Source organism: Protopterus annectens, chromosome 3.part1, assembly GCF_019279795.1.
Source record: "Protopterus annectens isolate FY-2018-M chromosome 3.part1, PAN1.0, whole genome shotgun sequence".
Classification (NCBI taxonomy): Eukaryota; Metazoa; Chordata; order Ceratodontiformes; family Protopteridae; genus Protopterus; species Protopterus annectens.
Window position 1 is genome coordinate 900,754,050 of NC_056732.1, and position 15,076 is coordinate 900,769,125.

Here is a 15,076-nt window from a genome sequence, read left to right on the forward strand (position 1 = left end):
TTCCAGTACAAACATTTGGTGCTAAACTGATGGCATAGAGTGAACATATGATACATTCGGGAGGTGTGCCAGATATGTGATTTGTGGTTACTGCCTCAGTTGCCATAATACAAACTTAAGATGATTTCCTTAACATTACACATGACTTGGCATCTAGTAAAGTGGAGACCTTTTTCTATTTATGTAGAGCCTTCCCTGTTCTCAGGGTGGCACCTTAATTTCTACATGTGTGCAATCTATGGCACCCAGTACTTAAAGGTAGTGTGCTACAGGGTAGAACTCCTGCATATTTCTGACCCTGTCCTCAGGTGTACAGTGAAAAAAATATGTGGTCACTATCATATTGGAGCATAGCATTCAGGAACTGATGGCAGATCCTAGAGGCAGATGTCTGTGACACCCCCAGCATGTCACCTGTTGGTCTCTGAAAGGTACCTGTAGCTAAAATTTTAAGTGCTACACATACCATTGTCTCTACTGGGATGGTTTCTCCTCAGTTTGCCCTGACTCTGAGTTGAGGATGACAGCTGTTGCAGAGCTTCTGTAGTGTGTCCCTATCCACCCTGTACCACGCTACAATTTCCATGTCATCTAGATTTATGATAAGTTAACTGTTGTCTGAAAACTCTTCCCTTCTTGGTGTTGGCCTATTAGCAGCAGCATAGGCTTCAGCCTGTTGAACATACACTTGAATTAAAGAAACAGCAGCCCTTAACATTGTTTCTATGTAGACTCCTTTCTGTGGATATATTCCAACAGCTGTTATAATTGCATGGAAAAGCAGCACCGAGTCTGCAAGTTTGCTTTATAGCATGTTGAGTAGCTCCTCCATCTTGGATTGGTTGATTAGCATATAATTGATCTGCTTATGCTGTAATTTGCATGCCACAGTGTTTACTTGTTTGCATAGCTCTGTGTGGCTCTACACACTGTGTAGACCTGCTTACTGAATCCAAAGCAGTGTGCTACCATTTGAGTGTCATGGCACGACATGCACATGGTTTAAACGTACAGTTTAAGCTTTATTATATTTGGCTGATCATCATTGCAGTATTTACAATTCATTATGTCTACAGGATTTTATTTCTGCATAACAATTAAAAAATAAGTAATGATATAAAATTCTACATTTATTTTCCTCAACATCCTTTGTGGCTCAATCATGCTCTTTTTTCAGGAAATTACTGAAAGTCCACATTTTTATTAAACAATACTTCATTGGTTCATGCTCCTATCCTTCTTTTATTAGATATAAGCTTTTTGTATTTAATTATTAACCTGTCTTTGCTTTACTTGTATCATCTCCATGCAAATCATGTCCATATTTACATTTTGATTTATTTATTTTAGTTATTGATTTATCAGTGTTTGTTGATCAGGAAGACCCGACTGGGTAGATGCCCAATTTCAGCAGAGGAATGGTTAGAAAATCTGCAATGTTTTACAAAAAAAAATTTAAGAACAATAATTTTGTAGGCTTCAAAAATAATACAAAAATGTCTGCAGTTTAATCTATACCAAATTAGATAGAATATAAAAGTATTGGTTAAGAATAGTTACAATGTATATGACAATTTAATATTTAGAAAAAAGTTAGCTAGTTTAGAGAAATTAAAGGTAAATTATAATACAAACAGGATTTGTCATATGAGCTGATAGAATAAAGGGAGTAATGACATATTTAGATAGAGAAGGGAAACAAGTTGATTGAATCAAGGAGGTTAGTGAAGAAGGGGGAATAAGGTAGTGTAAGGTATGAAGAGGCACTTGTTCATATTTAGGGATATAGTTTATCCTGTGGTTGATCAAGAACAGACATATTTTGGCTAGGAAGTTTTTTCAGAATGATTTTAAATTACTTGAGGGAATGTACTGACATGATGGATGCAGGCAAAGAGTTCCAAACCTTAGCAACATGGTGTGAGTACAAACCATTCCTGGCAGATTTGATAGGTTTGTGGACAGAAAGCAATTTTTGATCATTGGATCATAATGACTGAGTGGGAACATAGTTGTGTAGAATGTCTTTTTAGTGCTGGACAAGTTGATGGATGCTGGATCATTTTATAGGTGGCAAGAAGCTATGTATGTTAGTTGATGAGGCATTTCTAACAAAGTTAGACTTTCTGGTGCTATACAGTGGTGGGTTTTGAAAGAGATACTGCAGCAAATTTAGCCACCTTATTACAACACTGTTCAAGTTTTGCTTTTTATGGTGCCTGCAGGTTAATAATGGTGGGGAGCACCATCAAATAATGAGGAGAGGAGATAAGTAGTGGCAAGTGCATGTTTAGTGGCATTGTGGAGAACGTTTTTTCCTGTGTAAAGCATTCCTATTTTTATTGATTTTTTTATGCAGTTTTGTAAATCCAGGTCAAATTTAAGGTTAATATCCACTATCATCCCTAATAATTTGCTATGAGAAGTAAATTCAGTGGTTGATTCTAAGAGAGAGAGTGAGAGAGGATTTTAAAGTTTTTTTTTCATGAGAGAGGGACAGGGGTTAAAAATAAGTAATTCTTTTTTGAGGGGTTAAGCATCAGTTGTAAGTTAGAAATACATGTTCCAATGGCTAGTAAGGCCTCCTGAGTAATTGTTTTGGACAGGTGCCATTTTGTGTGATGTGCATATGAGCGGGAGTCATCTGAGTATTGTATTACAGAAGCCTGTTGTGTGAATGTGTGGAGGGTGTTTGTGAGAATGTTCAAAAGAAGGTGACCATGGATAGAGCCTTGTGGTACACCAGTGACTGGGAGGAATGGAGAGAGATTGGAGTGTCATTTTACTGATTAATACCTATTGGAGAAGTAGCTTTTGAACCATAGAAGGGTGGGCTGAGGTAGACCTAATAAGGGCATTTGAAGTAGAAGTTTGCTATGACGTACTGTGTCAAAGGCAATAGGCAAGTCTAAAGCCTAAAGCATTTAACACAGGCTTTAGGAAAGTCTAGAAATATAGAGTCAGTAAGTCTGTCATTATCTGAAGCTTTAGATGAAAGCGCTTATCTGTGGAATATTGTGGAAACATAAAGGAATTTGTACCTACGTTTGTGGCCTGGACTTTTATCTTTATTGGTTTTATTATCTGAAGCTTTACTGACAGCATCTATAAAGGTTAGAAGTGCAATGTTTCTATGGGAAGGATGAAAGTCATGTTGTGCGGGGTATGTGAGTTTTACCTGCAAGAGGTAGTTTAGCGATTGTTTTTGAATACATTTTTCAAGTTTTTTGGTGAGGGGGATAAGATTGCTATAGGTCTAAAGTTAATGATATCTGTTGAATGTTCACCTCTGTATAGAGAGATAATGGGTGATTTTTTTCCAGAAAGAGGGAATGTGGGATTCTTGAACTGACCAATTGATAAGGCTTGAGAAAGAATAGATTATGTTATTGGCTGCTATTTTAAGGTACTCACTTGGAAGTTCATCAGCTGAAGGAGAGTATAGTTTGAATTTGTTTGAGTAGTTTTATACTGGACATGGGCATGGGTTTGAAAGTGAACGTGGATGCTGTGATATTTGGCTGTTGGGTTACTTTGAGATTTGATTTTGGGAAATCCTTGGTTAGGCATGCTACACTAGCTATGAAATAAAGATTCAAATTCTGTTATAGTGTAAAGTGGTGAGTTATTGGATGAGGGATTAGGGTTGAATTTTTGGCTGAGATGTAATATTTCTTTAATGGCTGACCAAAATTATCATAGGTTCATATGTTCATAGGTTGATAAAAGGCTATCTGCCCTAGGGCATTTATAAGCCTAGCCAGAGTGTGTTTGGATTCTGCCACCCTTTTAGATTAGTTGACTGTGCCTCTGTATAGTAGGTCACAGAAGGTAGCCCTTTTAAGGTTAGTTTACTGTACCTCTGTCAAGCAGGGACACAGAAGAGATCCCAGGGGTAAACTTATGACCTCCTATCCACTTGTCAAGATTTCTCTTGAAGAGGGTCAATGAGGGGCTCTGCCTAACATGGATTGGGATTTTGTTCCAGAGTGAGGGGAGCCTCTGGGTATGAATCTGTCCCTCCAGCATGTCCTATTTATTTCTGTGCTGAGGTTCAAGTCCCTAGAGCGTGTAGCTCTAAGGGATTTGGATTTCCTGAGGTGAAGCATGTCCATTAATTCTGGGTTGGACATGGCTTTATACGTCAGACACAGATCGCCTCTGAGTAGGCGGTACGCAACTGAGTAGAGCTGGAGTTTCTTTAGCCAAACTGCATAGGGCATCTGTTTGAGCCCCTTGATCATGTTGGTGTGATACTTTTGGGGTCTTTCCAGTTGCTGAAGGTGTCTGGTAAGGTACATCCCAAACGGGGCATTGTACTCAATTATGGGCCTGATAAGTGATGAATAGAGGGGCACAATGACCTCTTTTGATCTAGATGTGAACCCTTTCATGATAAGGTGGGCTATATAGAAGGTCTTTCTAACCACTTTGGCAACGTGATTGTCAAAGGAGAGATTGCTATCTACTTGGGTCCCCAAGTCCCTAATTACTTCTTCTGTACTTAATGGATTACCACCTATGTGATAATTTGTGGGCACTTTGTTTTTCCCAAAGGGGATGACTATGCACTTTTTGGCAGTTAGCTTTAGGCCATGGCTCTGGCACCAGTTATCCATCTCTGTGATACCCTTTTGGAGGATGCTTGTGTCAGCCGGAGAGTCAATTACAGCACCCAGTTTGCAGTCATCTGCGAACTTGGTCAGCCATAGTCCACCAGTGTTAGCCTGTACTTCGGAGAAATATATACTGAACAAGAGAGGTCCCAGGACTGAGCCTTGTGGGACATCACTTGTAACTGGTTTAGAGTCTGACATAGCACCTGCTATTCTGACCATGTGAGTTCTATCTCTGAGCCAGTTTGCAACCCATCTTGTGACATAGGGGTTGATATTTAAGCTGGTGAGCTTATCTATGATGCCCGAGTGGGGTATTGTGTCGAAGGCTTTTGCGAGGTCCAGATAGGCTGTGTGGACTACCTTCCCTTCATCTATGGCTTTGGTAACTGTTTCAAAGAAGTCGACCAGGCTCAGGAGGCACGATCTGCCCTTAATGAAGCCAAATTGGGTAGGATCCAGTGTCTGGAGGTTCCCATGTCTTTGTTTATGATTTCCATGATGATACACTCCATAGCTTTGCAGACCAGGCTAGTCAGGCTTATAGGGTGATAGTTTCCAGGGTCTGTTGTGGCACCACCTTTGTGGAGTGGGACCACTGTTGCTGTATGCCATTCCTTGGGTACATATCCTGTAGTAAGGCTGAGATTGAACAATGACTTTATATGAGGGTTTAGTTATTCTTGGAGCTCGTGTAAGACGCAGCCCGGGACACTGTCTGGTCCCATTGATTCTGTGTTTTTTGCTTTGGAGAGGGCAGCTCTCACCTGTGCATCTGTGATCTCAGGAAGGCCACACTCTGTTGGGATAGACATTTGCTCTTTTGGGAGGGAAGGGGGAGAGAAGGTTGCACTGAACCTTTCTGCCAGGATGTTGGCAATGTCTGTGGGTTCAGTGTATTTTTTGTCATTTTGCACTAACTCAGAGCATATCTGGGAGTTGCCTCCCAGGTTTCTGACATAACTAAAGAAGGCCTTGTGATTATTGTTAGTGTCTTGTGCAATTTTTCTTTCGAAGCTGGCCTTAGGATTCCACCTCAGTTTTGAGAAGTGTGAAGTTTGCTTTTGAGAAGTTATTCACAGTGGTTTCCTTGGCTAGGGGTGGGGACGGAATATGGATGTCCAGTGAGATTTGTTTATGGCCTGATCTTACCAATGAGGGGTATACCTCTGGTGTGGAACATAGAGACCCCTTGTTGGTGATGACCAGGTCCAATATGTTTTCCCCTCTTGTGGGAGTGGTGACCAGTTGATTCATAGTATTTGAGTTTATAAATTCTAGGAACCATTGGGTGAGGGTGTTTGGGCTTGAGTAGTTTTCCCAATCGATGTTTGGGTAGTTGAAGTCACCCAATATAATAGTGTCTGGAGAGACCTTCATATTCTCCAGTGTTCTCAGGAAAGCTGAGTGAGGTTCCTGTGTTTGGGAGGGTGGTCTGTAGCAGGCTACAAACTGAAAGGCAGTTTTTCCCACTGTTAGTTGCACATGGATGGTCTCCAATGCTTCGTGCAGTGCCACTAACCTGGAGGTGTGGGTATCTTTGATAAATATGGATACTCCCCCTCCTTTTGTGGTTCTGTCTGAGTTTTGGGGCTGGAAAGCATGGCATGAAGTATAACCTGTTAGTGCTGGGGTGCTCTCGGGAGCCATGAACCAGGTTTCTGTTACTGCACAGATATTGATATTCTCCATACTGAGGAGAGTCTCGAGTGCATGCATCTTGAGGTTTAGATTTCTGGTGTTGAGCAACATTACCCTTAGTTTTTTTTTCTTTGTGTTGTCTATGGGGGTGGGTTTGTCTTTTGAGCCTTGCCTAAAAAAGGCACTATGGGGGAGACAAGAGCCTTTGCAAGTATTCGAAAACCCAGGGGTGACAGGTGCAAGCCATCCCTAGTGAAGCAACGTGGCTTGTCGAGCATGTCATCCCAGGCTGACAGACACTGGATCCCCTTTGAATGACACCAATACTTTAGCCAATTGTTAAAATTGATCATTTTGTCTTTATACTGTGGCATCATTCTTGGTGAGGGTAAGATGCTACTCAAGGTCAGGGTCATACCAGCCTGGGCTAGATGATCAAAGAGCTCCTGTACGTCTTTTTTCATGTAGTCCAGGGAGGTACATCTCAGGTCATTCACACCAGCATGGACAATGATGGAGTCATATTTGTACTTGCTTTGGAGTGACCTGAGTGCTTGTGTTATGTGGCGGATCCTGGCACCCGACAGGCAGCTTACTGTAACCTTCTCCTTGTTCAGCCTGGTGAGTGGGACGTCAGTGTGTCTGACAATAGAGTCACCTATTACAAGTGTATTAGGTGTGTTGTTTAGCCTTAAGGGCTGTGACTGTGTGGCACACTGACTTTGTGAGCTATGTGCTACATGGATATTGTTTCGTGGTAGGTGTTGCTTGGATGTCTGCTTTGGAGGTCTCTGCTGCTTAGGCAGATTTTTATTTAGAGCCTCCGAGTATGTTTTTGTGTGTTTATGTGTTTGGTTTGCTGATGCAATAGGTCTATGTGAGACTGGATTTGTGGTGTGTGTGGTTACCTTCTCCACCTGACAGGCTGTGCCAGTACTGGGTTGAGAGAGCTTAGCCTCCAGTTTGGCTATATAGTTGCATCTCTCACATATATTTGAGCTTGTTGGGAGGAGGAGAGGGTGGTCTGTATACATAAGGCAGTTGTAACATTGCCTCAATATTCCCACATTCACCAGCTGGACTGGAGAGTAAACTTGAAACTGACCTTTGGACATGCCTGAATAATATAGGGAACTACTTATTGACTGATTAGAAAGAACCAATAGGGAGCAAGTGCTTAAAAGGAGTATAAGAGGATGTAGTGCTTATGTTTAATACTGTTTATCTGTGAGATTAATTATAGGAGCAAGTGCAGGGCTTTAGAATGAAAACAGAGTGCTTAATTAGAGATTTATGGCAGTTCTAAGGGAAAAAGTGAAGAGCAGACTTTGTGGAGCCGGGAATACTTTAAACCGGTTTAAGTGGTGCTGCCCGTTTGAGTTTACTATTGTTCTGAATGTTGTAATAGTGTAGTTTTTGGTCTTCATTTATTTGTTTTTTAGTACAGTTGAAGAGCATTCTGAAGTCTTCAAGATATTGTGGTGTTATATTCTTGCCGTTCTATCTATGGTTTTTCTCTAGCCTGCATTAGCATTCTACTCTTTTTGGATAGCTAAATTGTATTATTTGTTTTTGCTCTCTTCATTCTAGGAGCTGCAAGGCTATTCAGGATATTTAGAAAAGTTGTACTGAATTAATTTACAACATCATCTAAGTGGAAGATTTTTAGAATACTCCAGTTCATATATGATAGGCTAGTAATGAATATTTCTGGGTTAAACTTCAACAGGTTATATGTTGTTTTATAAACATGTTGTTTAATAAGATGTTTGAGAAGTCTGGTTGTATAGATTGGGAGATGGTTACAGAGACTATGGTATTGCACTTCTGGTGGTGAATTTGCTAAGGCCTGATACTGGGATCCAGTCTAATAAGGAAGTTGATGTCTTGCTACTAACTAGTTGTGTGCAAAACCATATAAGGTCATGCTAAATGTAGAGAAGTTAGAGGTTATATCCAACCAAATGATAAGACATAATCTAGTAGCATTTTTTGTTTTGGAATTGTTATGAATATACAATGCAGGATATCTTCCAGTGCAGCTCTATTGTCAACTCAACAGGAGGGATGGAAAGGACAGTAATACTTATTTGTTTATATTAGTTTATTTTCAGGAAAATAATAAGAAGCTGTGCTGAACTGAATTTTGATACTGCATGTTGCATGGGGAAATGTGGTAGCATATTAAAGCAATACCACCTTTCCTCTTTTGCATGATCATTATGGATCATATTAGAACCAGGGGGTGTGATTTTGGAAATGTCTATGCTAGGTTAAGAAAAGTTTTAGCTATAGCAAGATTATCAGGCTTGTGCTGTGCAGTCCATGCATATAGTTTTATAGTTTTATTTCTTATGCTTCTAATATTTATGGCAATAAAAGTTAGTTCACTGGGGTTGGGGATTGACCCTTTTGGGGTTAGAATAGTATGCAGAAGGGACCTGTCTTAATGTTGGTTGTGATAGCTTGGGACAGGATTTAAGTGAACGTCTCCTCCTTGGAGAATTTTAATGTAGCATGGTATTATTGATTTTTTTAGATAAGTTTTCCGCTTCTTGTTATTTTGATTTGAGTTGAATGGTTTAATCAGTCTATATTTGTGGTAACAGTGAGACATGTTATTAAATAACTTTAGTGCAATGTGTGGAGAGTTTAGGGATGAAGAAGAACAGTAGAGGATAAAATGAAGAATAGCATGATTAAGTAAGGACCTCTTCATTTTACTCTTGACAGGTAAAGGAGAAGTAGGAATCAAGAAAGAAGCAAGAAGTTGCAGGGCTGTAGAATATTTAGTGGTGGTGACATCTGAAAGCTGGTAGAAGGTAGGATAGATGGAAGGAAAGAACAAAGTATTTTCTATGAAGGAAGAGAGTTAGGTTGTCCTTGTATCTTCTCTTATGTTTCTTAAATATAAGAAAGAGAGGGGTTTGAAAGGGTACTCCCAATCCTGTCTTGTCATATATATATATATATATATATATATATATATATATATATATATATATATATATATATATATATATATATATATATATATATATACCTTTTTGACCCTATAACACTCTAAACATGCTTAAATGTTTCCTTTCTCCCAGAAAAAAAATTCATTCTTTCCATACAAACCTTATATTTCATCTCTTCCTTAATACAAAGTTTATCTATATAAACTATTCAAATTTATCATGTAACTACTTTTCACTTGTTATTGAAATTTCTAACATTTTCACCTTCACGTAGTCCCTTTTCTTCCTCTTGAGAAGCAGATATGGTTATCACTTTGCCCCAATAAAAAAATCATCACTGGGCTTATTCAGAGGCAACTCCTGTTGCTTTACTTCCTGCCCACAAGTGGACCTGCAGAAGTATGAGAGAAAAAGCAAACACATAGAGGTGCCACTCAATTGTCTATGCATCTCTCTGGCAGGAAACTCAATGTGCCTCCTGAAACTCCCTGCCCTGTTCATCTTACACTCCTTGGATACTGTAAAAGAAAGTATACATAAATCAGTACACAGGTGCAACAATTAATATAATGTTGTTGTTGTTATTTGTCTCTCAGCTTTTCCTGGTTAGGGGTTGTCACAGCAGAACTCCAGTCCATTAATGATTGGCAGTAGATTTTCATGAATGCCGAGGTGCCAGCTCGATGTTCAACCAAGGCACGCCCATTTACGCATGTCTTTCGAATGCCCACACAACCGCGGGGAGGACATGCAGACTCCACACAGACGGCACTCCCCACACTCCAGCCAAGAATCGAACGGGAGAACCGCTTGCTGTGAGGCAACAACACTACCACTGCACCACCACGGATGCAGCAATTAATATAATAATAGCAGAAAAACAAATGTTTACAATACATGTCTGCCTATTTCTCTCTAAACTTTGCCTCATAGGTTCATAGGTTCATAGGTCGGTACTAGGCTATTGGCCCTAGGGCCTATACAAGCCTATCCATAATAATTCCCTGGCTATTTCTTCCCACACTATTTACTTCACTGGACCCCTGTCTAGCAGGGTGAGTGACGTGATCCCCAGGGTGAATTTCCTTTCTCCCATCCAATCATCAAGGTTCCTTTTGAGGAGGGTCAAAGAGGCGCTCTGCTTGACATGTATGGGCAGTCTATTCCAGAGTCTGGGGAGTCTCTGGGTCAGGAACCTATCCCTCCAGCATGTTTTGTTTATTGTGATGGCAAGATTTAGATCCCTGGAGCATGTGGCTCTGAGGGATGGGGATTTCTGTAAGTGTAGCATGTCCAACAGCTCTGGGTTTGACATGACCTTGTATGTTAAGCAAAGATCGCCTCGGAGACAACGATATGCAACAAAGTATAGCTGGAGTTTTTTAAGGTGGTCAGCATAGGGCATCTGCTTTAGGCCAGTGATTCTTTTAGTGAGGTATTTCTGTGGCCTTTCCAGTTGTTGCATATGTCTTGAGAGGTACATACCAAATGGGGCGTTGTATTCTATAATGGGTCTAATGAGGCATGACTACAGTGGGACAATGACCTCCTTTTTTCTGGATGAAAAGTCCTTAGTGATGAGGTGTGCCACATAGAAGGATTTCCTGTCTGTTGTGGCGATGTGGTTATTGTAGGTGAGACCACTGTCCACCTGTGTCCCTAAGTCTCTTATCTGTCTCAAACTGTTGATGCAGGTTAGGGTGGTACCATAGCATGTCACTGCACCTAAGCTATTACTGCTCACCAGAATAAGTAATGCTGATGGCATTGTTTGCCATCCTCACAAGCCTGTGCTAGGCAAACATATTGCACAGGGGAACATCTTACCTTCCCAATAAGTGCTCATAAAATAATCTCTGGGTGAAAAAACAAGAAAACTTTGTTCTTTCTAGCATTCCAAGCAATAATCCTGCAGATCCAACTGCCTGACACAAATATGGCTACTAGAAAGATTCACTCAAGTAGCAAAATTCTAGCCCCAAGTGCACGGTTGCATGCTCAGATATCAAATGCTATACCTTTCAGTGCAGCAACAGAGCACAAGAAAACAATTGTAATGAAGGGTTGTGACTCTAGGGGTCTTTTCAGTTTGTATTCAAGTGCATAGTATGAGCTGTACAAACCAGACCTGACATCATCTTGACTGGTTAGCACATTGCATCCCAAACATGATACAGAGAGAGTGGCAAAAAATGACTTATTAGCCTGATCACTATGCCACAAGGGCCTCATTAGTAAGCTATAAATCTAAGCACCATTTTCATCATTTGCCATCCTAAAAAGCCTGTGCTAGGCAGCCATCTTGCACAGGGGACCATCATACCTCCACAACAAGGCCTCAGAAAATTTTCTGTGGATGAAAAACAAGAAAGTCTTGCTCTCCCTGGCATACCGTGCAAAAAGTCTGCAAATTCCACTTCCCGTGTAGCCATGACTACTGCACAAATTCACTCAAGGAGAAAAATTATAGCCCTAAGTGCATGGTTGCATATTCAGATATCACACACTGTATATTGTCTCATTAACATACCCACCATGCCACAAGGCTCTTGTTAGTAAGCTATAAAGCTGAGCACCATTTTCATGAGAGTGCTTTTACAGACTAGTCATAGAAATACAGGGCTAAATATAGCAAATCTCTTAAAGTGATATACAAAGAAAGAAATCAAGAAATGTACACATTAATATACCCTAGCAATGTACTCAACATCTCTGCTATGCATGAGGAGTGCACAGCACAATGGTGTAGTACTGTTATGATCAGTTGTGGGGGTGGAACAGACCTTGGATACTAGACACATAGAAATAGACAGGTACCTGCTCATAGTTGTAGATTTTGCAATGGCTGGTAAGTGAGATGGGTTAACAAGGTTGCATACTACTACATTAGAATAATACACTGCGGCAAGAAATGGTCTATAAACCCCATGTTGATAGCAACAGACTGTACCTGTTGGAGAGATATGCATAAATACAAGGGTTTGCTATGTATCCACATAAGTAGAGAAAGGGAGACAGTGGCATTAGATGAATGACTTCCACACGTATTCAGTAAACATATAACTCACAGGTGTAGAGGCCTTACTATGGTCACAGAGAAAGGCAATAGATGGAAAAGTTCATAAACCAGTAGAATGAGGTGTTTCCTGTAGACCTTTCACATATGTGACATTCACATCCTGGACAAAGGAGTAAAGGACGAGATGCATTGGGACCAGGTTAGCAGGCAGTGATGCAGGATATGAATGTGCCTGGGTAGCCATAATGGGCTTATGCAACCTTTGCATCGATGAGTAACCAATATGATACTCACTACAAATGATATATCCACCAAAACAAGTCAACAATTAACACTAATGGCTTAAAAAGATGGAGGAGTTCCCCTACTGCTCTAGTCTAGGGAGTGGTGTGGAACTTCACACTTAGAGGTAGGATGGATGCAGGAGCTGGCTTAATACTGACCACCTGTGTATCTTTAGGGTTTGCATCATGTTACTGCTACCCAGAGCATGGCCTCGCAGTACCCTGCAGACTGCAGTGCATATGAAGAGAACTAATCCACCAAGGACCTATTGCATATCTGTCCATTCAGCTCCTTCTAATCTGCAACAGCAAAAACTCACACATCAGAGTATGTATGTCTCCATATGCTATACAATGTAGAGTTGTCTACTGCTTCTCATGATATGAGAGTATAAGTGTATGTATGAGTGCTTCCAAACATATCATGTGTTCATGCTGGCATTGGATCTACTAGTGTGGGGGAGGGACAAAACAAAAGGGCAGCACATGTCTGTGATGTGATTAGGTATCACATGGTTGATGATGATGGCAACATGCACATGGCATAGTCCAATGACACAGTAGCACTGTATACAATGCTACCATGGGAGGGCCAGCTACACCAACAGCATCACAGACTTCAGTGGAGGTGCAGGCCAAAACCATAACATTGTCAGTTCAAGGCAAATCAGCAATGCTTCTGAGCCCCACTTAACCACCCCATTAGTCCCCAGCCCACACTGCTTTTGTGATTCACACTATCTGTGATATATGCATGCACACCACAGGGGAAAGAGAAATGGGCTTTATGGCACTGCCATTACTTCTGTTTAAGCATTTATTTGGCACAATACTCAACATAATTCAATGAATGTGGAGGTCAATTACCTAGAGACAAAGATAGCACCTACCAACAGCACTGTGAACACTGTGAGAGTACTCTATAGCATGCTGGTGTAGATCAACATACATGTGTATATCACTTTAAGAAGCTATACAAGGACTTGTGCTTGAGTATAAGTACCGAGCATGTGCGAGACTGACTGCCATTTTGTAGTTAACTGATGAGATGTGAACAAGTATATATGTAAGCACTCTTTGTCAGTTCATTCATAGTTTAAGATGCTGCTATCCATCCTGATGTGTTTGTATATCTAAAAGCATCTGAATAAAACCCCAAGCCTTCTTGTTATATGTGTTAGAGATGAATGAATGACATGTCTTGACATGCAACAACTTCACAGTGGCATGGAAGACAGAGGCAGGGATTTATCACTGCTGTTCAGTTCTGTGGTGGAAAATGTGATCTCAATATGTGTTTTAATGAGACACATGGCAAACGCCTTCTAGGTTGCTGCTGCAGGCTGTGCACCATGTGTTCATAGGAGTGTCAAGATGTGGCATGGCCAAGCATGTGTCATACCGATATGCTCTGCATAGAAAACTACTGAGACAGCATCACTGTCAGCTATGTCCGCACAACTTGCCACATGTAGTTTTCAGCAACTTCAAGGCTGTTGGGATCCATGCATATTTATAATGCACTTCTGGCTCTCCTCAACTGGCTACTCATGAATGTCCCCATAGCTTTTACTTGTGGATGCAAGAAATGTTATACCTGAACATGTCTGATGTCCAAGTCATGGATGTGGAATTTCTGCTGTTTTCTGTAACTCTATAATTATGAGGGTAAATTCACTTGATTACATCCATCCCAGGCCTGGCCCATCTCCACCTGGTGACAATAGTGCCTACATCACCAACCCCATCAATAAACTATCCCTTAACAGTCCTGCGATCACTCTCCTGACATTTCACTTGAACAGTAGAAGTATAAATAATATAATCCCCAACCTGCATGCCCTCTTAGTAGTTCATTCCCCAGACATAATGTGTCTTGCAGAAACTTAGCTTAAACCTACTACTGCTGATAATGAGGTATTTCCCCCGGGCTACAACATACAGACTGAACAGCTAAGAAAGGAGGTGGGATAGCAGTTCTTTACAAAAATGCATTAAGTGTTAATAGAGATCCAGTTCAACCACCCCCATTTAATAATGCAGAAATCCTCATTACCAAATGCAAATTAACAATAATAAGAGTATAAATATTATCTGTGTCTACATTCCCCCAGGCAATAAAATAAGCACTCTGGAAGATATCCTCCAATGGTTATCCACTACCTACCCCCAAGAAACCATTGTTCTTGGTGACTTTAACACCAACTGGTGCACCTGCTCAGCTGAATCCCCTGTCACCCATATAAATCTGTTTGGGTTCACACAAATAATAACCTCTCCCACTAGGATTAGTAAACCCACCAACAGGGAAAATATCTTAGATTGGGTACTTATCAATAGCCACCCAAGCTTGTATACAGCTGGGACTCTCCCTGATGACCTAAGTGATCGTTCACTAACTTACATTATTAAGCCTAAGGCAGAAACCCACCACAAGACTACATACAAAACAATAAGAAATAATAACAACTTCAATCCTACTAACTTCCTAAGTTAACTTAAATCAGTCAACTGGTCAATCCTAAAAAATCTACAGCTAGACAAAGCCATAAC